Source organism: Aquila chrysaetos, chromosome 16, assembly GCF_900496995.4.
Source record: "Aquila chrysaetos chrysaetos chromosome 16, bAquChr1.4, whole genome shotgun sequence".
In the NCBI taxonomy this organism is placed as follows: domain Eukaryota; kingdom Metazoa; phylum Chordata; class Aves; order Accipitriformes; family Accipitridae; genus Aquila; species Aquila chrysaetos.
In genome coordinates this window covers 6,953,529-6,980,267 of record NC_044019.1, presented here as the reverse complement: position 1 = coordinate 6,980,267, position 26,739 = coordinate 6,953,529, and the positions used below count along the sequence as shown (strand labels likewise).

The window sequence follows — 26,739 nt, the reverse complement described above, 5'->3', positions numbered from 1 at the left end:
TTAAAGGTCTCCAAAGAAAATAGCTACAGAATAGGCTGGAAAGCTGTTAAAAACACAGCATTTAATTCTGCTCTTGTTCCACGGGTCAGGCTGTGACTGAAGGGAGCAGGGTATTTGCTGCTGCGGCCAGCTGGGAGTAGGGAACAGCAACAGCAAAGAAACCGCAGCAGCACTGGAGTGACGACATACGGGAACCACAGCACTGAAGTGTCTGAAACGGGGGATGAAGTTGGGAGGACAGCACGGCATCGCTGTCCACCACGCAGGGAACAGGCAGAGAAAAAGAGAGGGAAGAGAAGAAAAAGAAGTGTCACCCTTTCTGCAGTGACACATAAAGAGCTGTCAGCACCTCCTTGCAGGCAACATGTAGTGGAGCACTGCGTGACGGATGATCATTTATTATTCTCATACAGGTTTATCTGTTGACATTGGATGGCTTTTTTTTTTTTTAATCATTTGGATTTATAATTCTTTGTGAAAAACCTTCTATGAATTCAAAATAATCTATACGGAATGCCAAGGAGCCTGACATAAATTATTCATGAAAGGATTGATTTCACAGGTATGAGATAGATATAGATATAGATATAGATATATAACTTAACTATTTCACATATATATCTTGCAGAGGTTGCTGTATAAATATAGTGCAATGCTTACAACACCAGACACTTCAGAAAAATGAAATAAAGTAATTCTGTTGTAAATGAAGAAGAAAAAGAAACCCCCAACAACCTTGCCACACAAATCATGTTTATAGTCCCCAGAAACTTAGCAACAATGTGCTTCTGACACTTTCATTTTATCCACATGGATCCTGTGCAGACTTCGGTCTTCCCCTTTGGTTATTTTCACCCCCTTTCATGCTCCCTGAAACCAGTCTGATTTTATCATGATTCCTTTTCTGTATGAGTATGGAAAGAAAAATTGTTTTATTTTGGCAATACCGTTTCTACTGGCATATTAAAAATAAAATTAAAAAATGTGGAAATCACCCTAATGAGTTGCTATAAAAGAAAATCATAATAGGTTCTTCATACAAGTGAATTTAACCATTTAAAAAGCACTATACAAAGTTATTTCAAGCAGCCCAGCTCAACAGTAAAGCCTCATAAAAGACACGACTTTATCAGGGTAAATGCAGTTCTTCAGCGTAAAGCGCAAAGACTGCAAGCGCAGTGTGTAATGCTTTCAGGAAGCAGCCGCCTCCAAGAAAAATGCTCAGGAGTGCAGACTTCTCCTGGCATGTACAGACTTCACAATTTTTATAGAAAACCATTTTACACTGAATTTTCATGCTAATAAAAATGGTGCTAGAATGAATGTCTTGGAAAGTAAAATTCCCATCTTGGGGAGTCTTAATCCCCCCTCCACAGCAAAGACTGGAAACTCGCTTCCAAGTCCAAGCATGCTTTCACTCCAAAAAGCAACTGTAAAAATGCACTGCAGAAGCTGTTAGCATTTCTTTACTTTTGAATCAAACACGTTTAATCCAAGTTTACAAGGATAAATGGTTTTTCCTCATAATCCAAAGGCTGTAGACCTCCCTCCAGGATCCGAGGGTAAAGCTGGGTTCTCCACTCCGCCTCGCACATCCTCATTGCTCATTTACAACCAGATCTGCAAGTCAGTTCATGCTCTATTCACTACCAGAGCAACAAAAACGCCTGAAAATCATAAAAACTTAGCAGACAGCTCTGTTGATAACATAGAGCTCCAGCTCCCGCAGATGAGGTATGTTGCCATTGTAGAGGCAAAGTACGTAACAGCAATAAGCATTTTTGCTAGTGAAGCCAATTTAAAAATCTTTGTATGCACAGAAAAGGTAACATTTATTCAAAATGCACATTGCTGACATAAATTCAAGCACAATTTGAACAGGAAAGCCTGTTTATGGAACTTGTTCAGAGCAGTTTTTCATAAAACTCTTGAAGCTTGAAACAGAAGCAGATCACTGAACTTTCAATAAAAACAAGGCTCTGATTTGGCATTTTTTTCCCCCTCAAATTGAGTAGTATTTAATCATTCAGGTAGTCTGAAATGGGGTCTTAATAAGCTCTCCTGAGCCAGCATCACTTGGAATGGATGGCACCAAAGCCAGTACCATTTAAATGCCATTGGACAGGCCAGCATCCAACGAACCGGTGGCGTTAGGAGGAATATCAACAGCGATATTGAGGGCTGCCAAAATCTAATGCTCAGGATGCAGTTTCATACTATAGAGATGAAGAAAGGTAATATGGGCTTAAAAAATTCCTGCTACCTCTGCCACAAAACTACCCTCACCACAAACTCTGAAAAGCATTCCCCTGGCAGCTATCACTGAGTCACGCTCTGACACAGATGGGTGAACTGATCCATAAAGAAACAACAAATAAAAAACACCTCTGCTTGAGATCTCTCTCCAACTTGAGCCAATTCTGCTGGAAAAAAACCCACTATCCATGCAGCAAATTGATCATGAGGGCCCAGGTATCACACTGAAACTGCATCTTGATGGACAGCACTGATCCAACCGGAGCTCACTCTCCTGGCTCAAAGTTGCTTAAAGGTTTGGGTGATTTTGTTTCAGCGACTAGTACATCGATTCTCCTCTTGACTGTCCCCTCTCTATCAGTGCAAAGTTAGTTCACCCACAAGCTGTGCACCAGCCAGGTGCTGAACCTGGTGGACCCACATCACAGCCATCCTGCTGGCCCTTGCATATGGATCCACTGGGAATTACTGCAGAACTACAGCCCAGAGTTTCTTTCCTTTAGTTTATGTGTTTCTTTCAACCAAGAGTGGTCATGGTTTTCATCCTTGATTCATGAATCTGCCCAAATCCTGACTGGGTATCTCCATCTGGTTTTGGATCTGGTCTACTACTTTGAAGATCCACACCTTTACTTGCAGGCAGTGACTGCTGGCCCTGCAGCATCTCAGTTTAGCTCATGCTCCATCGTGTGCCCATCCCGTGCCCAGGTGCCACAGCAGAAGTTTGGACCATTGCTGCTATGAGCAATGCCACTAATGGGCCAGGGGCTCGGGGTCCACATCAGGTTTGGTGGGAGTTTGAAACTCACCACAGCTCCTGAGTCACAATCTGTTAATGCCCCCATTAGATGGATACAGACAAGCAGATTAAATTAGGTAGGCAAACAGAAAGGCTGCAGGAGACTTAGCACTAAATACAATTACCTCTACTTGAAAAAACAAACCACTGCCAAGTCTGCTGTTGCTAGTACAGAAATCTGACTTGAATATAAAAATGAAGACCAGTAATGATCAGGATAATTAACATCTAGCAGTACATTTCTCAGAGCCCTCATCAGCAACTGGCTTTCACAGTTCTGTGGAAGCACAGTGTTCAGCCTCACCTCTCTGAACATGCATAATATAAAAATATATTAGAGATGTCATTATTAAAGGATGCTCCAAGGAAAGTACAAGACAAGAGAATGCCTAGCTCCATGCAGGAGCCAAGGCAAAGAGAGATAAGGGACAATGTAAAAAAAATCAGGATACAGAAAGATATAGCAAGCATTTAAGTGAAGATGTAGCACAGTGCAGCCAACCTAATCACTAACAGCACGATACAATTTTTGCTTTAGTATTGAAACAGTTTTCTTGTCAATATTTTGTTTTGTCTTATGATTTTATTAAATGTTGCAATAATAAGCTATGTTTCCAGTAAGTGCGGAAATTAGTGAGTCAGACGCTGGACAAGAGCAGAAAAATCTGAGGCCAATTGCCACTTCTGCTACAGATCCGGTTCACAGCGTGGGACTGATCCAGCCAAGCACTGAGCACCTTCAGCTTGGGGTTTTACAGTAGAGCAAGTGGGCACCCACAGTACCAGGGGTCTGGGCACCCTGTGGCTGCAACCAGGTGCCTCTGTACCTGCAGGTATTAATTAAACATCAGCCCCGCCATGCCCTGGCACACCGGCAGCATTCACTGCTGCAGAGGCACCTGGTAAAAAGCATCGAACCTTCGATCCAAAGTCTTCATCCTCCAGCTGGGGAACGAAACTGGGTGTAGGACAAGGAGCTTCGGGCAGGATTAAACCCCAGCACTGGTGACTACATCTACTTTTAAGATGATTTCCAGGCAGCATCTTCCCCAGGCACTAACGCAGCTCCGAGCACACGCAAGGGCCAGCAGGGTCAGAGCCACGGCACAGCGAAGGTACCTGGTATGGGGGTCCAACCGTGGGGTCCTGCGCTCCAACCGTGCGGATGGCAGGTCTTTCAGAGCATCCAGCTAGCGCAAGCAGCTCTCCAGGGAAAATCTAAAGGCCCCAAAACACAGGACTTGCTGCTGGTTCAGTGCAAACCCACGAAGAGTTTCTCACTCTCAAGCAGCTGAACAGCCATACAGCCAAGAGCAAAATAAAAAATAAATAAATTTATTGCCTAGGCTGAATGCAAGTGCTCATGCTTAACCCCCCAAAACTACTACTTTAAACTGGGTGGGTTTTGTGCTGGAAAAGGCTAGCTCAAAACAGCTCACTAACAGAAGAATAAACCCCCCGTTTCCAGCGAAATAGAGTGCTGAACAGCAAATACAACAACAATTTTTCATTAATTAAAACCAGCACAGCTTCTACAAAAATGACAGACAGATGGATAAACAAAAACAATAAAGGAAGGACAGTAGTAATAATTGTCAAGTGCTTCAATGGAAAAGGAGAAAATAGATGCACCATTTGTTTTTAAAGGAGGGGACCAATGGTTGCAGCCGGACCAGGGAAGGGAGCGGGACGTCACAGGTGAGGGCTGCCGCGCAGGTCCTGCCTGCTGCCAAGCTCAGGCACAGCGACAGCACTCGCCAGCACCAGGAGGTTTGGAAACTCTGTCGGTGGTAGCTAAAGAAAGAGACTTTGGCTATAAAAGGGGCCATTTCTATTCTGAACACTATGAATTAACATAGCTCACTTAACGAATCCATTCGTTGCTTATGCAAGGAATGAGGCACAGGTGGAAAACGTAGTGGATGAGCCCTAAGCAGGAAACTCCCCTCCAATAACCCAGGGCAAAAGCAACACCCACGAAAGCAGCCCAGCAGCCTGCCGATGCACAGGATGGGAAACAAAAAGGTTTCCCCATGTTCCCCAATCTCCAACATGCCACACACAGCCCGAGACCCTGGGACACAAAGAGGAGTCTGTTTTTTTCTGGGGTGCCGCTCCATCCATGCATCTCTGCCTGCATGGAAATCATGGAGTGATGGTCATGGCCAGTCCCCGTGGGAAGGGAACGACCACAGGCACCTTTCCCACCAGCTGGCCACCAGCCCCCAGAAGACGACAGCTTGTGGTCACTCATAGAAGCCAGGGCTGTATCCCCTGGAGCAGGGGATGAGATGCTTCCCCTCCAGTCTGGGCTGAAAATACAGCATCTGAGCTTTCCTGAGCCTGTTTTGCAGCCTAGCAATGGTTTGTTCTTTTGGATAAACATAGTAGGAAACAAATCTTTAAACAGCCTTTAAATCTCTCACCCTCTGCAGTGAGGACTGTTCCAGCTGGTGAATCATCCCAGCTGCCGAGCTGCATCCCACAGCACAGGACAGCCCCGGCCAGGGGAATGGGCCCGGGACAGCGATCAGAAAGCTGGAAACGCTGGATGAAAAGGACAGATGGACTGTCCTGGGACATCACACACCTCGGTCCTGTCCCTTGCTGGGAGGGAATACGTGCAAATCTGATTTCGCATGCGGGAACGCCAGGCTGCCCTGGGCCAGCTTTAACAACGTGAGAGGATGAACAGAATAGTGGGAAAACTGAGCATGAGTTTAGGTCGACAGCCAGGATAAACTGGAAAATCAGGAGTAACTTTCTTCAATGTAAAAGTCTTCAGACAGTCAAAACTGTCAGTTTTGAACACTGAACCCCTACAGACCTAATTCACCCTTTCCTGCCCTTTATTTTAATCTATATGAGTAGCAGGGGGAGAAAACTTGAACCTTCCTGGAGCCTACATCTTCCAGAGCCTTTGGAGCTCAGGATTCAATTTGCTGTCCCCAGGAAAGGTGGAAAGAAATTCAAAAACTGTGAAAGAAATGAGACAAACCAAAATAACCACAAGGCAAGGCAGAGGAAGGATGGCAGCGTAAGAGTAGCGCAACCACAGTCAATGGACCTGCCACAGCTTTGCAGGATCAGGCCCTGCCCATGGGGTCATGCCCAGGTATCTTTTCCAAGAGCATCCTGCCTGCACGGCTGCAGTCAGGTACATTCTCCGGTGCCGACATGGGATGGCAAAGTGCCTGGCACACACGGCTGCTGGCAGAGACCAGGCTAATGCAGGATGGGTACCAGGCACTCCTGCGGAGCTGGGTTTTTTGGTGCTTTTCTCCAGGGCTTCACCTCGCTCGCATGCATGGGGGTGTGTTAGCCATCCCCCCCAGAAGACACAGCAGTAAGACAAGGGATTCGGCTTCCAGGCCAATGGGCAAGGGACAAATGGCAATGCCTGTGGGACAGACTGCAGTCAACTGGAGGAGGTTTGCATCCCTACATTAGTGCTGTCATAGCCTTTTGATCGATGTGGAAAACAAGGCACAGAGCTGACGGGCATGCTCAGCATCACAGCTAGGGTAAGACAGAAATCCTCACTCCTCACCTCTGCTATGCTGATGCAAAACATACCTTTAGAGGTGCATTACAACAGAGTTTTTCATAAAACTTAGTCATTCCCAGTCAGTAAACCCATCAGGTGGCTGCTGCTTTTCTACAAGACTCCCTGCAGCCGAGCTGTCCCAAGCCCCAGGAGGATGCAGTGTTTTGCGCTCCCCTGGGGCTCCACACAGCGTTCTTTGTGGGACCCATCCTGCCCCTTTGCGTATTCTGCTTGACTACGCTCTGCCCCAGCAAAACCCACTCATTGTGACGTTTTGGAGTCTGTGCTAATCCAAAACCCCGTCCCACAACAATTGCTCATTCTCCAGCATGCAAGGATGCACTTCTTTAATTAGAGTCAGTCCTTTATTTAAAAAAAAAAAAAAGAGAAAGAAAAGAAAAAAAAAAGGTTTATACTGTCCAGGCTGTGAGAACAAGCTGCTAATTTTGCCTGATAAAGCCTGGCACTCTCACAGGCTCACCAACCTTATGTCCTAGACTGGCAACTCTTCTGAAAGACAGCAGCACCTTGGCACAGCTAATTGCATCAGATGCTCAAACTCTCCTGAGTGAATTAAGAAATGGTTAATTTACAACTGCAAATGGACACATTAAAGTTCTTAACAAGAGAAAGTTATAAAACAAAGTTACAAAAGTTACAAAACAAAACACTTGTCTTTGTAGCAATTTCAGCTTTTTCCTGCGGTCCCGTTCAGGTAGTTATATGATAAAATATGAAAAGTAGTTTAATCAAAGAATCAGTGTGGTTCTTGAGCCTCTGTGCTTGTGCAACACACATCAACTCTCTTTGAGCATCAGCCTCTGTTTGGCGAAAATACACAGAACTAACCCAAAACCTACAACCACCTCTCCTGAGCTCCCACTCAGCAGGAGGGTGGTAGAGAGTCTTGGTCACAAACAAGAAGGACCTTCCGTGTGTGCCTCCTCCAGCATCCAACGGACAAAGAGGAACCTTTCTACTCACACTAGAAGCAGCAGTCCTCTACAGCTCTCCACCCACCCTCTGGGACACCAGTCAATCAACTTTTCTCCAGCCCAAGGTGTATACAGTATTTTGAGTAAGTAGCAAAAGTTTATTAGGGTCACTTGATTTAAAATACAGCAAACCCATGACCATACTCAGAACTTACAGAAATTTCACAGAAGTTGATCATTTCAGTGAAGTCAAACATGAGAAAAACAAATTATTGCAAATCAATACTTTTTTCCCCCCATTAAATGCTGAGGGTGTTCTACTGAGTGTCAAATGTGGGCTGTATAATGTTTTACCAGCTCTGAAATAACGCTCTTGACTCCATGTCTCAAGTTGCCCACAACTTCAGTGACACCACGTGCTTTCAAGAGACACAAACTCTGTGAGGCTTTTCTGAGCCCGCTGCCTATTTTAAGGCAATGTGCAGTTTTCCTTGGCTTTGCTCCAGTTCTCCCAAAAGCCAGCCTAATCCTCCAGGCTAGCACTGCAATCACGATGGGATCGCAACCACCAGGCTCTTGATTCCTCCCTCCTAGCAGCCAGGACCTCCAGCTTACACTAACATCCACCCGAGAAACAAAAAATGTTCTCCTCCTCTCATTAGCCAGGAGTTAATTAGAAAAACTAAGGCAGATAAATACCCCACTAACATCTTCCCTCATTACTGTCCATGTTAAAAAATCAACAGCAGATGAATGCAGAGCTCTCACCCCTCTGTTCATCCCTCCTCCACATATGTTCACCCCTAACCCCAGAACAGATAGCCCCCGACATGAGAGGATAAAGGACATTTCAATATTTGCATCTTTAATAGTTATTCCTCTTGGCTTTTCTGTAAATGCTTAATGGACAGGTCTACATTCCTTACTCTGCCATGACTTACTCCCTACAGGTAACTTCAATTATTTTAATTTAAGCTCTTCCATAGCTTCTAACCATAAAATATTTTGTAAAACAGTGCAAACAAGTGCTATGCATCTCTGTCAAAAGTTCCCAATTTTTGCATAAATTATTCTACTCTTGGCTTGCAAAAAGTGATTTTGTGAAAAGCGGAGGGGATGAAGCCCAGTCTCCTACGCCTGTGCCCTGCACTGCTCTGCTCACCTCCCCACCATGTCCTGCACCACTCCTTGAGCCAAGAGATGCTCCTGACAATCTCCCAGCTCCATGCAATGCTCTGCTCCCTCCTGTATTCCTTACGGCAAAAAAAGCCCACAGCATGGATTTTCCACTCCATGTCTCTCCCAGCCTCAAAGAGCCTTCTTGTGCTTCAGTGTTTTCATGGCTTGATTTAAAGTCTCATCTGAAAGGCTCCTTCCACTCAGTTGTGCTTAGATTTCTGATTTTTCTCCTAAAGCTCACATATAGGGCTTATGGGACTGTATGATTGCTGTGTACATATGCATCTTCCTACCCATATATCCCCCTTAACTTCTGAATCACCGAGTTCATTATTACCACATCAGCAGGAGACAGCAGCCTAAATTATTACTTTCCTACAAACTTCATGGAAACAGAACAAGAGGCAGAAAAGAGTGATTCTACCTGGGTCCCCACTAAATGGCAGCATGAATTTATTATTAGACCACTAATTCAAAAGGAGAACAACATTTTGCATGTCCTGACCTGCCAAAAAGCTTTATTTGCAATTATTAGACACTAGAGAATACACTCCTCAGTGAAGCGTCCCCTCCCATGTAGATTCTCTGATGTCTAATAGGCGTGGAAAGCTAGTCAAAGCTTGTCCTGCAACATTGAAGCATTTTAATACCTCTGTCCAATGTAGAGTCTCTGATGCCTAATAAGTAGCTCACTCTGAAGCCTTTTTTAATTTAGTTAGAAAGCCAATAGACCTCAAGACACAAGTCTGTTGGAAATGAGACTGCATCCATTCCAGGGGTCAGCAAATGTCTTGCTTGTTTTCCCTCTCCATTATTTACTACTGCAAAATCATTTAATTGAGGATTGTATTTGCAATCAAGTTGGTGAAAGTCATCACAGAAACCAACAATTAGCTACACATTGGACCTGGGAACACCTGACTAAAAAAGAAGAGGGAAGGATTTCTGTGGGTGCCTTCATCTTACCTGAAATAAACTGGTATTTTTAAATCTTAAATGTTGGAGTTGAAAAGCTGCATGTGGCTCAATATCAGGAGGAAAAGCAGTTCCCAGTTAAGCACCTGATGGCAAAATAACTGCATTTTGCCAATGCAAAGGTGATGCCAGGGCAACTGAAGCACATCAGTCCTTCTCTGAGATGAAGAGATGCAACTCTACTATTAAGATCACTATCATTTCTGTTCACTCATGAGACCGAAACGAGAAACACGAGAGGGTGAGAGTCCTTCCCTACAAGCAGGGAGTGCAGATGTGCATATTTGCACAGCACAGACCATGTCTGACACTTAGACTCCAAGCTCAGCAGTTGCAAATTCATTTTCCAAAAGCCTCAATGCTCATTCAACCCTACAGAGGTGTGCTGGTTTTGGCTGGGATAGAGTTAATTTTCTTCATGGTAGCTAGTATGAGGCTATGCTTTGGATTTGTGCTGGAAACAGTGTTGGTAATTCAGAGGTGTTTTTGTTACTGCTGAGCAGTGCTTACGCAGAGCCAAGGGCTTTTCTGCCCCTCACAGCACCCACCAGCGAGGAGGCTGGGGGGCACAAGAAGTCAGGAGGGGACACGGCTGGGACAGCTGACCCCAACTGACCCAAGGGATATTCCAGACCATAGCACGTGATGCTCAGCACATAATGCTGGGAGAAGAAGGAGGAAAGGGAGGACGTTCAGAGTGATGGCATCTGTCTTCCCAAGTCACCATTCCACGTGCTGGAGCCCTGCTTTCCTGGAGATGGCTGAACACCTGTCTGCCCATGGGAAGTGGTGAATGAATTCCTTGGTTTGGTTTGCTTTGCTTGTGCGCGCGGCTTTTGCTTTACCTATTAAACTGTCTTTATCTCAACCCAAGAGTTTTCTCACCTTTACCCTGCCGATTCTTTCTCCCACCCCACTGGGGAGGAGTGAGCAAGTGGCTGTGTGGGGCTTCGTTGCCGGCTGGGGTTAAACCACGACAAGAGGCCACCGTCCTCCTCCTTACAGCCCTGTTTCCATCTAGAGAACAGATGGTAACACACTTTCTGCCTCAAAACCTTTAACTTGGACCTGGTGTTGCTGCTGTTTGAGACGCCGATACTTCTCATTGCAGCTTTACTAATAAACTCAAAGGACACACTTCACATAAATAGGTGCAAATCAAAGGGGCAAATGTGGGGGTCAGAACAGCACAGCATTTGGCATGTTTCCATGGAAAAATGTATTAGTAGGTAAAGCAGTATTATTAGAGAAAAGGCATTGACACTGCTGCCAGGATAAATTCTGTTTGGCATATCCAAGAGCAGAATAAAAGAAAGTATGCCATAATGCAAACAAGTCCCAATGCTTTAAACGTTTATAAATAACTTGCCATTAGTAACATTCTTAATCACTGACAGATTTGCAAATAGCCAAAATGATAATCCTTCCTATGCAGAGATCCTTCTTGCTAAATCCCATCCCTCTCCTGCCTTTGAGGGTTTGAGGCTCAGCTCCAGCATCATCCACCACAGAGGACTGTCAGACTCATCACAGGCATCAAAGACCCTTGCAAGACTTGCTTACAGGTATGATTACATGGCTTTACGCAACCTGATCTAGTGAAAGATGTCCCTGCCTGTGGCAGAGGGGTTGAACTGGATGATCTTTAAAGGTCCCTTCCAACACAAACCATTCTTCGATTCTATGATTACATGCATCAGCATCCATAGAAGTAAAGACTTTCTGGGAGCACATCAGCATCAGTACCTTCACAGGACATTTTCTTCCTTGGACCTGCAGATGCCAAGGGGGGTTTCCAAGCCCTGTGCTTGTGGAAGAGCGTGAAAGCAAAGATGATGACTGCACTGTGCTCCAGAAATGCATTGCATAAAGTCATTGCATCCCTGCAACAACAGCAGCCTGGGACGAAAGCGGAGCAAGGTGACTTATAAGACTTTCCTGCTTCTCCCAGTTAAACTTGCACTTTTGCTGCGCAGAGGACGAAGCCCAGCGGTGCCCGACCAGAGGAGCTGCATCCCCTCCCAATCTCACAGCATGCACCCCAGTCCAGAAAATAGCACGCATGGACCCCAGTGGAAGTTCTGTAAAGCACTAATTAGCAACACACTTGCTATGAATATTCCAAATAACATTTCTCTCTAAATCAGCCTGTGTCAGCAAAGGGCAATATTTTGAAAGGCTGGGAGTAATTTTGAGGCACTTATGAGAGGAAGGCAAAGAAACTTGAAATTTGCTGATTCCCTGGCGTTATTTGGGCAACTGATGGTTTAACACTGGCAGTGTCACCCACGGGGAAGGTGCTGCTGTCACATGCAGCGGAGGTGAGATTGTTGCACTGATGCAAAAGGCTCATGAGGAATGTCTGATGTATAGTGATTAATTTAAAGATTTTATACTTTTATTTCAGTGCTCTCCTGTTTTGACAGGCCACTGAAATGCAAATAAAAAGACATAAGGTAAAGCAGGAGAAGGAAAAAAAAAAAAAAGGACACATTTTGTACTGACAGCAGCTTGGGTTGCAGGAGAGGGAAAAACACAGGAGCAGATTGAGAAGTGCAGGCCAAGCAAGGGACCTTACACTCAGAGTTTTGGAGGAAAAAAATGCATTAATGCTAAACACAACATGCCCCAAAACCTGAGCTTAAAAACCCTCAAGCAGCCTCTAAAAAACTAAAAGGACCCCACTGTGTTGCCCTTCCTCACCCTACTCTTCCCCACCTGACACTGGGGTTTTTTTTCTTATTCTTATGAAGTAATTGAAAGGATGCTGAGGCTTTGGCTTTAACCACAGCAGAGAAATTATGCATTCTGAAATCAGAAGAAAAGGAGGCAGAAAAAAAGCAGGCTCCGATTTTCTCACTATTCATGTCAGGTGAGATGAGTCATTTATGCCATAAGACGTTAGAAAAGTCTTTTAAGGATTCATAAAAAACATAACGCATGCATAAAAGGCTGTTAAGAGGAGAAGTTTGCAATTAACAATGTTACTGTATCACTAACATGTATCTATGCTGAAACCACTGGGGATTTTAAGCCATTTTCACAAATACAATATTCTATTTTAAGGATAGAATTGAGCTCCTTAACAGCAACCAGGAAAACTGCCTGGGAAGGCAGAGCAAAACAGTCAGATTCCTGAGCCAGATGGAGCCACTTTGCCCCTGATCAATCACTGTCTGTTATTATCCTTAAATGACCCCCAAAATAAAATACATCCGGGAAAATAAACACAAATTTTGTGCTAACCACTCGGCTTTCGGCACTAACATCCTTCCCCCAGACTCGGTGTTTTTAGAAGGAACAGTGAACGTTACCAATAGCAACTGCAAAATGTCCCATCAGATTCAAATGCTGATTGTTCTATACAGAATTGATATGACATAATGGTAATGATTCCAGAAATTAAAATCACTTTATTTCTACAGTTACTGCCTGCTACGCACTGATTTAAATCACTGCTCCTCACGGGGAGGGACTGACCCTGCGGTGCGCCATCTGGACAGGAGCTGGGTCCTGCAAACATCTTTCTTTTTGCACTGCAACACTGCTTTTTGTTTGTTTATAAGCCAAGATGGGGTCTGATTTCATCCCTTCTGCTATGACTTGGGTGCCATTCAGCACACTTCTTTTTGGCCACAACCATGAATCGTTGCCCTTACCGTAATGCACCCAATCTAAAAATAAGAAACTGCGAGACTGTGCAAAGACACCACTGTAAACAGGATTTAGATACGTAATATGACAAGAGATGTTCAAAATAAACACGTACTGAGGGTGCTGCCTAGGACCATGAATCTCACCACCAGTCCTGGTTTCTGCTCAGAGTCAGGGGCTCACCTCAGGAGTCTGGGGCTCACCTTGGGTGTCCATACATATAATATATATATAATATATATATATACATATGGACTATTCTATACATAAATATTTATATATGTATAATACATTATACATGTAATAATATGATATAATGTTATCTATAACAATATGCTATAATAAATATATTATAAATGTAATACATATTTTTTATATATATAATGTCCATGTATGTGTGTATGTATGATCTATTGCATGAACCGCAAACTGGAAGTTAATTTTGCAATTCCTGAATTGGACTTCTCAACCGTACAGCTCTTCAGCACTCTTTCTGGCCGTGACATATCTCCCCTTCTTCCTTTAAATTAGCAATACAGATGAAACTGGATGCCTCAAGGCTTTGTTAATGCCAGTCTGAATCCGGCCCAGCCAGATCTAGTAAGGATTAAAAGCTGTTCTCCTCCCTTGGATGTTAAATGACCTTATTACAGAAAGAGTTTTGTGTTCACACACTGCTGTGCTCTGCACCAACCAGCAAACCCAGGAGAGACCTAGAAGTGCAAAAACCCCATGGACAGAACCAGCCCTCACTCCAAGGCAAAGCTTTCTCCTGCCCAGGCACAGGCATAATGGGGCTAGGAAAACAAACAAACAAACAAACAAACAAACAAAAAGACTTCAAGGAGATAAGAGTTTATACATATCAACAGTATTCTGCAGAAGTATTGTTGGCTTAGTGTGGTGGCGGGGGGAGGTCAGGGAAGGACACTGGAAGCAAATGTTAGATGTAATTTTCCTGGGAAAGTTAAATATGCCACAGAAGAGCAAACCTGATCTTTGTAGAGAGCTCCTATATTTCTTAGACCTTAACAAACGTCAACCAACCTCTCTCCAAAATCCCAGGTCTTCCCAAGGTCAAAGAAAGAAAATTAGTATAGATTTTCCAGTGAACAGTGTGGTTGATTTGTAAGGGATATAAATATTTTTCCCTAGGTTGCCATCTCAGGATTCAACTAGTGGTCCTTAGAAAACCTAGTCCAATTAACTTTTTTTTATTATTATTATTTTTAAATGCAAACCCATATTCTAGTGGTTTCTGATTCCAGATGCTGCCTGAACCCCCACCTCCGTAAGGGCTGTCAGCAAGACCTTTGCTTCCAGAAGCCCAGAAACACTTGACCGAAAAAAGGAGCAGCAGGTCATACAGCCACTTGCACACTTCATTACACCACCCGTGACATGTTTTAGGTGAATTGATGTTGTTTTGGCTAAATTAATGTGTTTTCAGGAAAGGAGTTAATCCTTTTTTCTTTTACAAGAGGAGACAACTGCTCCTCTGTAAAGCAGAGCTCTTGTTTTCAAATCACTACACAAGCATTAATGTTAATCCTCAGGCTTCCCCGATGCTGCTCTGGGTTATCACCAGTACAAAAGCGAGAAGCGGGGCTTAGAGATGAAGTGGTTCACAGGGAGGCCGCATGCATTTCTGCTTTTCAAGGGTTTGAAGTGGGGTAGTTGCCACAAATCAGCTCTCAAAACGCCCCGGATTAAAAGACGTTTGGTCGCAGTCTGGTGGGTGGGTGAGCAACGATATCTGTGTTACACAAAGGGATTAAGCACAGAGATTAAGGCTTGTATTTTCACAAATGACTTCTGATTTTGGATGGCTTCATTCTTTATTATGGCCCAAGTTTTGACAGCTGAAAAATCAGGCATTCGCATGGGTAATTTCAGGCAAGAACAAGAATTGCAGTACTCAAAATTAAAAGCCATTTTTCGGCTATTAGTCCTACTTATGATATACCTTATTTTCCTGCACTAATTAGGCCAATTAAAATTTTCTTACTGTACTTCAAAGATGGGTTGCGATGCCTCTCTATGAAATGCTTAAGCAGCACGAAGCAAACTCACATTATTGCCACCAATTCTGCTCCATGGCGGGAGCCGAGTCTGCACCCCAGGCACCCAGCCCTGTGCTACCAGATCGTGTGGTTCAAGAAGACTTCCAAGGAAAACACGTTTCCTGGCCTGAAGACACGTACCAACAGAGACGAGATGCAAATTTTACCAAATCTGCCTCAGAGCCATGCTTTTTCTCCCCGCCTGCCCTCCCCCCCCCCCCCCGCACAGCATCCGAGAGCGGAGTGCGGAGGAAGGATGCGTCAGGCTGGCACATGCTTCCCCAGGCACACGCCGATCAGCAGGCAGGGCTGAACTCACCGCGATGCTCGCCTTGCAAGCAAGGACTCCGATAACCTTTCAGGTCCCGCCAACTCCCACAACGCCGGTCCCTGGCACTTAAGTCACCCGTCGTCAGCACCGACAGAGTAAATCAAACCCGAGGCACGTGGCTGGGATGCTTTTCAGCTGTGCCATCTGTACAGGGTCACGGTAATTCCCACGTGAGCAGACACTTTCTTTTATTTAATCCCCAGGTTTTTAAGTGCTTTTCATCTATAAAAAAATTTTTTTTAAAAAAATCACCAAACCCCTGCTTTCTGCTGCAAGTGAAACTAAGAAAATATTCATTTTATTGGTTTACCAGGAAAGTTCCCCCCCACTTTCTAACATCTTAGCCTCACTCACGGTCCTGCCCTCACCAAGGCAGAGCTATGACACGAATTGCTCAGCGCTGGCCCCTCTTGACACTTGAACACAGCGAGCTTCTTTTCAGCTGTAAGAATTTGAATGAAACGGGCAATTCAGCTAAGCCTACGCACGCAGTTCACTGCGAGTTCATTTTAATGCAGCCCAACAGCTTTACCTGTCACTGAAACCAACCGAAATAAAACCACGGTGCTCCACACAGATTTTCAGCACCCATCATGAGTGGGTTTGGCACAGCCCTACAGGCATCGTCCCCCCAACAAGCAAGCCAGCAGATCTGGATTCATATGCCCCCCAGGGCCAAGGCGTTTTGCAAGCTGAGCTGAGCCTCTACAAACCCTTTACGACAGAGCTAAAAGCTCCGTCCTCCCAAAGAGGCATCCTCTCTGATGGAGGACCATGCCATCGGGCTTTCTCATTGCACGTGCGGAATCTCAGCTCAGAGTGCATCGCTCTGTGCTGTCCTGCACAAAGACAGCATCATACTGGGATAAATTGGAAGACAGTGCTTTATGCCAGTGTGTGTGATTATACCGTATCCCATCCCTGCAAAGACTTGGATAAATATGTATACGGACATATATGAGTACATATAAATATGTATACCTTCATGTTTGAGTGTTTCCATTATGGAGGCTTCCCCTGCCAGGTGTTCAGAGCAAGATGCTGAACACGATAATTCCTCCCTGCCAGGCTGATTCCCTTCAGCCAGGGGTAAAATCCTGCAGGATCTCACTAAACAGGACACACGGAAAAGTGATCCCACCAGCAGAGATCAGATTACGATGCCGTCGTTCAGATGTCTAAACTGCTTCGCTTGAGATTTATCTGAATGTTGCGAACTCAGCATTTTACCCAGAATATCCTGACATTATTTCCCTTAAAGGCCCAGTTCCTGGAGCTCGGCGAGAGTTTCGGTTTTCTTTAACAGCGACAGCCGGAAGAAAATTTGCAACCTAAATCCTTAAAACCCATGAGATAAAACTTAAATAAGCAAATAAGTAATCACCCCTAAATCTCTAACTGTTATTATGCTTAAAACCTCATGGCTTTCAAATAATTTTCATGAGTTGTGTAGCTCTGATTTATTATTTTTGCTCATCCTATGCTAGCAACTGGTGATGCCACTAGCCAGCCAGCTGTTTGGAAACAACTGAAAGATGTTGGGAAGGGGGCGTTGGGAGGAGAGAAAACCCCTGTAATAGAAGCTGAAGTGAAAAGCACTGATTCATAAATCTGAGTGGCATGAATATGATAATGTCTAACTAGTGAAATTTATTCTCCAGCATCCTCCCAATACTGAAAAGGCTTCAGCGAAACCCAGGGCTGAACAGCCACAACAATTCTGGGGCCCACGGGGCATATTTTAAGAGAGGAAATTAATAGAACTAAATGCAAATAATCATCTCCCAAAAGAGCCCAAACGACCTCCAACAGCAACGCTTGCCTCAGCAGGCTCCAATTTCCATTTCTGGGGAGTGAGGCGGCTGGGAATTTCCCTCCTGCCGGCAGGGCTGGGTTCAGAGCACAGGAACCTCCCCAAGAAAAGTCCCAGTTTGGGGGTCACTTTGCTTGAAAAACTCTTTATTTCGCCAGTCTGCATCCAAACCTGGACTTCGCTGCAGTTTCTCAGGGCTCTGCTCTCTGGGCTTTCTTGCTCAAGATCCTGGCTCCTGTTGGTGCATCGCTCCCCTCCTCTCTGTTTTTCAGTAATGTGACCCTGCTCCCATCTCTTCCCATCCCCCGGACATCTACCCGCTCCTGTCTTCAGTGATACCTCCTGCTACGTTCAAATGCATTCTCTTTTTCAACAATTCACATCAGCAGTGATGCTTTTACCCAAAACACAATAAATTACAGAAGCCCAGAAAAATGGGCACGTGCTTCCCAGCATTGGCACTTGAAATGATCAAAAGGTACATTAAAACAAGTATTACTTGTCCTCCCATGTCCATTAGGTTCTTTTTCATTAACACATAGATCAAAGAACTGTGTTTATTCCAGTTTATTCTCCACTAAAAAAAATGATGCTGCAGTTTTAAGATCAACCAGATTGTTTCACTGGGGAAAAAAAAAGCCAAGTTACTTGGCAGGGGGTGGGGGGAGAGGATAAAGAATATCCCCCATTCCCATTATCTTAGAGGAGAAGTTGGAGAGACCTGAAACTCCAGTATCATGCCCTTATACTGAAAACAAGAAAAACCATCCACACTGGTCTAAAGAAAGGAGAAATGTTCCAGGTAGGAATACAAGAAAAACAAACATGGTTATTCCCAACTGAATATTAGATCAAGCATGTCTAGCACCTGGGATGCTTAGCACCCAAGTACCCACAGTGAAGACACTCATAGTCCCTCCACCTCCAGCTTTATGAAAGGAAAATAAAACAGAAAAAAAATGGCAGATATCACATATATATATATATGAGATATATGTATCCTATTTTTTCCTCTCTCTCTCTCTCTAAAATAGATAGTAACAGGTCCTGGATGACTAGTCACCAAAGAGTTCATGTAGAAATTCTGCAAGTTGGATAATTTGAAATGGGACAAAGCACTTGAACTTGTGCACAAGGAATGCTGGTTCCAGAAGGGAGTGTGGTTACCTAATTATTCTTTTTCTTGAGTCTGCTACATTCATTTCCTAATGCTTTACCAGTGTTATACCCATTCCCATGATTTGCCTGTGTTTTTTAAAGCCTTTCAACCACCATTAGTACTCCAACAAGGGAAACCTAACAAAAAAACCACCCCAAAACAACAACAAAAAAACCAAAACCCACCACAAAACAACTTTTCATGTTATGTCAGGTCACAAAAGATTCAGTTTCATATGATTTCTCTCTCTGAAAAAAGGAACAGCCCTTCCCAGAGGCTGTGTGGGGCTGAGGCAGTCGACGGGGACCTGCAGCGATGCTCGGTCAGACCTGGTGCTGGACTGCAGCAGTCTTGCCCTCTGGACAAGCGCAGCACACACGTGCATGTATACACACCTGAGAGCAACATTTACAGTCACGACACAGAAGTAATTTCAGACTTTACTTTTCAGTGTATTTATTACATTTTCAGTCAAGCAGTCAATACTTTCTAAATCTGTGTGCGCCCCTCCAGAATTTACTCGGATGCCAGCTGCACCAAGCCCTGCCAGTCTGGGTGGTTTCAGACAACCCGCTTCTGTAGAACGCAGCCCTTCAGCAAATTCTCTGCAAGTGTTTTGCCAAATCTGGGCCTATTTCCACTTTTCTCCTGATGCCGGCATGCACCTACCCTCCTGCTAAAGAGCCAACTGCTGCTAGAAATTTTATATATTACATAAGATATTTATATTTTTCTGTAAAAAGCAAGCTTCTCCAAATGACCACAGTGCCAACTCATTAAATTAGATCTTCTTTTTAACAGATTGCCACAGCTACGAACAAAATACCATTTCTATTTCTTTTAAATGCTATCTCACAAACCAGACAAGAGTTTGAGATTCATCTTTCTGCCAGTTCAAGATTTCCAGCTTAAAACAACTTTCAGGGACTTTTTTTACCTGCCAGCATCCCTCATTATGCAAATGGAATGGGGTGACTATATGGAGTGTGGCTGAATATACTTGGATAACTGATGGTTTACACACCTGTGGAATCGCCATGTAGCACAACATTGGTTTGGGTAACCAGGAGTTTCCTGTAGCAGAGGCTGAAGTAATAAGAAACTGGCCTCTCCCCGCAACTGGGTTCCACAAGGGTTTTGACTCCGAGCCTGAAAACAAGTTATTTTAATTCTGAGAGTTTAGCTTTACTTCATGCAAGACTGTCACCTCCTCGCCACTGTGGTTTGGCCCCGTGCCCACAATGTTTGATGCTTTTCTCAAAACCACGCCAAGGTGCAGTGCTAAGCTGCAAAAATGTACAGTTTGGAGCAGGACAGGCATTACAAGATGAAATGACCTGGCAGTGGGGTTTGGAATAGGATGGATTCATATCTAATAACCAGCTGGTGGGGTTGGTGTCACCTTGGAGCCCATAATAACCTGTCCCAGCAGTGGGGACAGGAATAGAGAGCAGCAGCACCATCTTCGCCCTGGGCTGCCGGTCCCTGTGAGTTGGGGCCAAGCAGCACGGAAGGAGCTTGCAAGGAGACACGCTTGCTCGGCACCTCCCTTGCAGACAGGGCTCTCAAGCTAACAACAAAAATACCCTTGAATCCAGCCCTGACAGTCAGTCTGGAAACAACACCGTAAGGCAGTGCCTCTGCCAAAGAGAAAGCAACAGGGAAAGCTTTATATCATCCCAAGTCAACTGCTGAGGTCTCGAATAAGTACCATCTGGAGCTCTCTTGCAGACCTGCTGCCTTTCCTTTCAGATGTAGGATCTACCTAACATACCGCACGGCAGCTGCAAATCTGGGCAGACTTCCTGCGAGCTGTGAAGCCGATCATCTTCACCTGCAGAAAATATTGGCTGCATATACAACATGCCGCGAGCGGGAGGAAGTATGTACAAATTAATTACTTGCCTGAGGTGACTTGATATTTTCCTTAACTAGGTCAAATAAACTGTAACAAACCACTCTGTCTCCCTCTCCCCTTAAAAAAATACTGAGTTGCAGGTTTAATGAAGTGAGCTTCCTTCCAAAAATAGTTTTGCAGGTTGAGACTGCAGCTTCCCCTATCACATAAGATGTACACAAAAGAGAGAAAACGAAGTCAGTGTTGAGTGTGTTGATGTCCAACGCGTACAGGACCAGCCTTCAGTGCTTCTAACTGCAAGGAACAGATACTGTTTTGATGCATTAGGAATAAGACCTTAGGATTTTCACCTTTAAGCCATCGGTGACTCATTGCCTGAAGCAGCTTTGGTGTTCCTGTTATCCAGTCTTAGGGTCCCAGCTGGAAGAATTTGAAGGCATGATTTCATCTGCCTTGATCCCATGTCATCACTTACACTGGTGTTAACTGGGGATAATGCGCTACTAAATCACAAAGGACTCCTTGGCCCTCCTTTTGCACAGAAATACAAGAACCAACAGTCCCGGGCAATGGAGGTATCAGTGTCTATGCCATGCATGGCATGGCTGGTATCCTCAACACAGATGAGGACACCCCTTTGGTCCCTGGAGATGGCCGAGCAGGCTACCGTGGGGCACTAATACTAGCAATGCTTCTGAAATTGCTGCTTGGACTGCACTTGTCTAGGGACAGACCCGAGGCACATCATGTGCAGGGAGATGTTGACCTGCAAATGGTCATGCTGTACCTAAATGTAGAAATAATAAAAAGGAACATGTCCAGTTCCACAGTAGTCCAAGAGGGAGGATGAGCTGTTGGCTTTTTCTTCAGCAGCCCAGGCTCCAGGGGGAATCAGTGCTGACCCAATAAAGCTGGAGTGAGACCAGGCAAAGCCGGCAGGGCCCCGGTGGCAACAAACAACAAGAGTGAAACAAGGCATCCTGGATAGCCTGTTGTCTGCAGAATTGCTTCACGCACACCTGTGGGATGTGCCAGACTGCACCAGCCTTTGCACTTGAGCTCACACTCACTCCATAGAGAGGAAAATTTCTCTGACCAGGAACTCTTCCTCTTCTCTTGGTATGCTGGAAAACCTATTTAACAAGCTCCTGCTAGGCTACAAACAACCCTGTATTCTCCACCGGGAAATAGCACTGGGGGACCTGGAACCATCTAGGAAATTAATACGGAAAATCCTGAGTCAAAAGTAAAACATACAGTAAAATTTTCATTCACCAGTGGGACTTGCACCAAGAGTCAAACATGGCAAGACTATTGCATCTTAAGTCTGACTCATTTTTCTGGATCCATGCTAAGGCACCACACTCATCTGCTCACAAATTTCCCACCAGGAATCACTTACAAACGCACTTGCAATTACTCTGAAATCGTACTCCCTGTTTTTGCTGCCGGATTCTGCCCAAAAGCTGTAACAACCATCCAGGCACAGCACAGTTAAAAGCCAAACACAGCTAAAACACACCTGGGTTACATAGGGTTTCTTTTAAAAGAGGCAGCACATTCCAAAGTCATACCAGTTAAAGAGCTTGCTTAGGGCTGTCAGGCACTCCAGTAAAAATGAACAGTGCAAGTGTTAAAGTTAAAAAGTTAAAGTTCCTGTCTTCTTGTGCTTATCATTTCTTTGCAGCCCAGGGGCCTCCGCACAGACCACAGGGACCTTAAAAGAAACATGCTCCATTCAGGTGGGCTTACTGCAAAAATGGAAAGGTGTTAAACTTTGTCATGAGGAATTTCTCAGAAACACTTTGATATTCTGAGTACATCAACTGGGAACCCTACATTAGCTCGCTCAGCTCCCAGAAACCATGAAACGTTGCACCAACAAGCAGAAAATTGAGATGACCAGGGATTGTTCACACTTCTTCAGCAATTGCAGAGCTTGTTTTAACTTCTCTCCTAGCATGGGTGTTGCTAACATCCCTATAGTGTATTTGGGGAGTGACAAGGAAGAGCAAGAAAGGAAAAACCCAGATGACCAGTAATGCAAACGCAATTGATTTATCAGAAATGGCACCACTGTTTTAAATCAAAGCAGTGAACAGTTACTGTTTTGGCACACTAGTTTACAATCAAAATCAACAACTGCTTGTAATATCACTGGTGGCCTATAAAAATCCTCTCCAAAACCACTACTGGTCGTCTTCCATCAGTGAAGACTACCATAAGAGCATCCACTCAGGCAGTTTATGCCATTTAGAGTCATACCGGGATAATACTTGGGTTTCAACCACGGGATTTTGTCCCTCCTGAATTTTCCCAATATTTTCAGCAGCACACTACTTTCTCACAGCAATCTCTGATTTACTCACAGATCCTCAAAACAACTTTTGTACAACTGCTGGGGCTTCAAGCTTTTGGAAAGCCTCAAATCAAGGCACAGCTGTACGTATAAAATTACACTTTTCTTTTTTTTTTTTTTTGAAAAGCACAAAAGCACCAAGATCTGAAAATATTTTTGAAGCAAATAAAATAAATCCTCTCCCCATTCCTGAAGACCACCTCTCACCTTTGCTAATAGTTCCCAAACTAAGTTCACCTTCAGCTGCAATAAGAAATATTTGTTACAAAATTAAATAGGAATGAAAATAGGACCTTAGAAAGAATTTTCTTCTTGCACTGAGCTACAGGACTTAACACTGGAAAATGGTGCATTTTACAGAGAAGTAAAAAGTGTCCTTTGAATGAACAGCTGCACTTCACATCTATGTTTAATTAAAAAACAGCTGGGACAAAAAGTGGCTGCTTATCAAGAGCTAATAACTACATTTCCTACTAATCTACAGAGTGGTCCATCCAGTGGGGCAATCGTACATATAAAAATATAGAGACATATATATAAAAAAAAAATATATGGCATATATTGGCTTTGGAAAATGGCATATTCCAAGGAGGAGTCTGTCCCCATGAAGGGCTCTCAGTCGGGCATCTAAACAAGTCTTTAAATAAATGGCATTATCAGAAAATCTGTCCATCTCATACCAGCAACATCCAACCTGTGCAGGCTCCCATAGCACGCTGAAGCACCAGACAGAGAGAGACTGAAAGCAGCATAAAACCCCTCCACCTGCTCCTGCTCTCTGAAGGTACTTGGGCATCCTCCCACTGCCTTACAAAGCCCGATGGGCAATAAACCCCATGCTAGACCTGAAGAAATTAGGAGCAAAGGCTATAAATACAGTGGGAGCAAGGCAGAAGCAAAGAGGTGGAATAACAGGCAGCATTTCAGGCAAAATCCAGTGCTGCACATCTCAGAGGACAGGGGAAATTCCCAGGGTCCGCACAGCTTTGCACCCCACATTTGGCATTGCTGTGGGTGGCTGAGCAGAGGGGTTCAGGGCTCTGCTCCCAGCTCAGCACAACCGCCGAGGGTTTCCTCCATAACCTCATTATTACCTTACATTTCTCTACACTTAACGGCTTAAGCCTCTTATCTTCCACATGCTCTGAGTCTATGCAAATAGCACTAATAAAAGCAAAGGATTCTCATTATAGCACAAATCTCTTCTCAGAGCACGGTTGTGGCCTTTTTTTCTCTAAGCACCAGGAAACAGCCTGGGAAGACAAAGCAGCACAGCCTCAGAGGACAAAAAAAAATGCAAAGACTAGCTAAGATACAGCAAGTAGAGCCTTTTATTCACCTCCTCCAAGGCCAGCAGCTCCATCCCTCAGAGTTCAAGTTCACGTTCAGAGGGATTCCCAGAAGCCAACTAAACCTGCTGGGTATGTTCGAGTAAACGCGTCCCCACTCCTATGATTTAACTTTCAGATCTGAAGGGGCGGGGGGGAGAAATCCAGCAAAAGCAGACTGTACTGTCTTGGTATCCTAAGTCTCAAAGGGCAAGCAGTGAAGGAGTCCATTTTTTCTCCCTGTACTTCCCGGTACCAGCTGTGCATCGCAGCTACAAAACTTGTTATCCAACATGATGTTGTCTCTGACGCTTCAGCTTTGCATCTGCTTTCTGCAGGTCTCTTTTTGGCCTTTAACCTGTGTACTATCTCTCCACCTTTGATCAAACATCTGGCGAGGTTTAAGGACAATTTATGTACTATGATTGTATTCCAGTGCTAAGCAGATGGAGAATAAAGAAATGTCAATGCGGAAAAGGGAGGGAATTGGGAATCAAACCCTGAATTATCTTCCCAGTTGTGAACCAGTACATGAGACATCTTTTCTCAGTCTCCCCTTTTCCGATGTAGGTGCCTGTAATGCCAGTATCATGGGCCATGTGCACATGAGAGACAGTATGTCTTAAAATGCACCAAGATCTTCATAAAAGATAATGTCATGCCATGCCAAAAATGTTTTTCTTTTTCTCTTTTCCAACTAATTAGGTGCCTGCTACAAGAAATATCATTCCCAAACTTTTGACTTGCTTCTATTCTCCCAATATTTTCACAGCTCCTGCCCTGAACTTTGCTACCTTAGACAAGCAGTAACTTAACAGCATACCTGCTAACTTCAAACCCCACCAGAGAGGTTTTGCTCTACATTTAGCACCAGCAACACAAGGTAGGGGAAAAAAGGGGGATAGCAAGCACAGAGGAGTAAACCAAGCAAACAGTCTATAAGCATCCAGTTTTATCCTGAAAGCTGGTTCAGTAATACAGAGATACTTAACTGCTGGCTAAGATAGCCTAAAAGACACAAAACTGCCTTTTTCACAGGTTGTCAATACACTGTGCTCTGCAGCGGCTTCAAGGGTCAGATGTTCACCACGTTCCCTGCCCATCAATCAGCATTGTGATAATCAGATAATGACAGACTACAAATAACTATCTAAGCTGGTTTGCAGGAAAGTTTTGCACAGATTAAAAAGGACATAACAGCTCCTCGCCAATTAAAGAGGCCAGCAGGGATTTGCGAGCTGTTGCACCGGTCCCTTCCCTCACCCCTGCAGTCTGAAGCTTCACATGAACTCGGGGAACAAGGCAGGGCTCTGCCTGCGAGTCCCCGTCTCCTTCGACTCAGGGACTACGGGGAGATCACAGCACACCAGGGACCCTCCACATCCAAGCACTGCTGAGACCTGCTCCTCCACCAACAACCCAGGATGCTCAGGGCAGCTGTGATGAAAGCTTGCAAACTCACGCAGAGCACTTCAGCACTGTTTGCAGAGGGTAGTTGCAGGCTGAAACATAGTTTTGGCAAATTGTAATGCAAAGTATTTCCTAATCCCTTGTTCACTTGCAGTAACCCTGTACAAATCTCAAAATAAAGTTCTTGGCAATCACAAGACCAGCCCTGATCCTGCAGTTTCACTGTCTGGAAGTGGCCAGTGGGACCAGAGAGCCTGGGCAGAGAGCAGCCAGGTCAGCGCAGAGTCTGACATTTACATGTTGTCACAAAATCACTTTGCATTTCATTGAAACCAACAACATGTAGACCAGCATCCAAGGGATATGCAAGTGCAGTTATATCAAAAAAGAAACCTGTATTTGGTAGATACTATTTTCCCCTTCTTCCCCCCTTCTCCGTGATGTTAGTGTTGTCAGGTGTCCCCACGTTCACATGAAACCTTCCAGAGAAACCAGCCTCAGCTATTTTACATCCTACCTCAGATGCAAACAGTATGAGCATCCAAATATTCCTGTTAACACCAACTTACATTAATATAGATCACACAAATATTTCAAAGTATGCCTGCATGCATATTCATCTTTATCTGGATAATGTGTAACACCAGCACAGCAAAGCCCATATCTAATCAGAAATGCTCTATTTGAAAGCACCGAGCTGCCCTTCACACCACACCAGCCAGCATTTGCTCTCCCTCTTTTTTACCTCCCCCCTTCTTTTTTTTTAAACACTGTGACTCTTCAAAGAGAATTTTCCACACTTTGGACACATGCTGTGTTTAAAGGCTTGGGAAGCCTTTTTAATTTGAAAAAGGCACCACTGAAAACAGAAACACTTGAAAGGAAAAGCACTCAGGAAATATTAATACAAAAGAGGTGGGATCCATGTGTTTTCCTTTGAAAAGTTCTAATATCTGAAAGCTCAAACATACCTTGATAGACAACAGCAGGTCAGCCAGGATGTATGACACGACATTTCTGTTGCCCACAGGTTCTTTTTTCTTTCTTTTTAAATAACTACGCAATGGTTTAAA

At 44.3% G+C, this 26,739-nt stretch overlaps 1 protein-coding gene across 10 annotated transcripts in view; it reads right to left on the bottom strand.

Moving 5' to 3' along the window:
- The window catches only part of HIVEP3 (HIVEP zinc finger 3), a 276,516-nt gene that overhangs the window by 217,389 nt on the left and 32,388 nt on the right, over positions 1-26,739 (bottom strand). Inside the window, exon 1 of one of the 10 annotated variants that reach the window (XM_030039180.2) lies at positions 23,609-23,700. The exons of 7 other annotated variants lie outside the window; for them this stretch is intronic. The gene's annotated coding sequence lies outside the window, so the exon portion shown is untranslated. Of the gene's footprint in view, positions 1-15,727; positions 15,806-23,608; positions 23,701-26,739 lie in introns of those variants that run through there. 2 more of the 10 variants (XM_030039181.2, XM_030039179.2) reach the window with 2 other exon arrangements.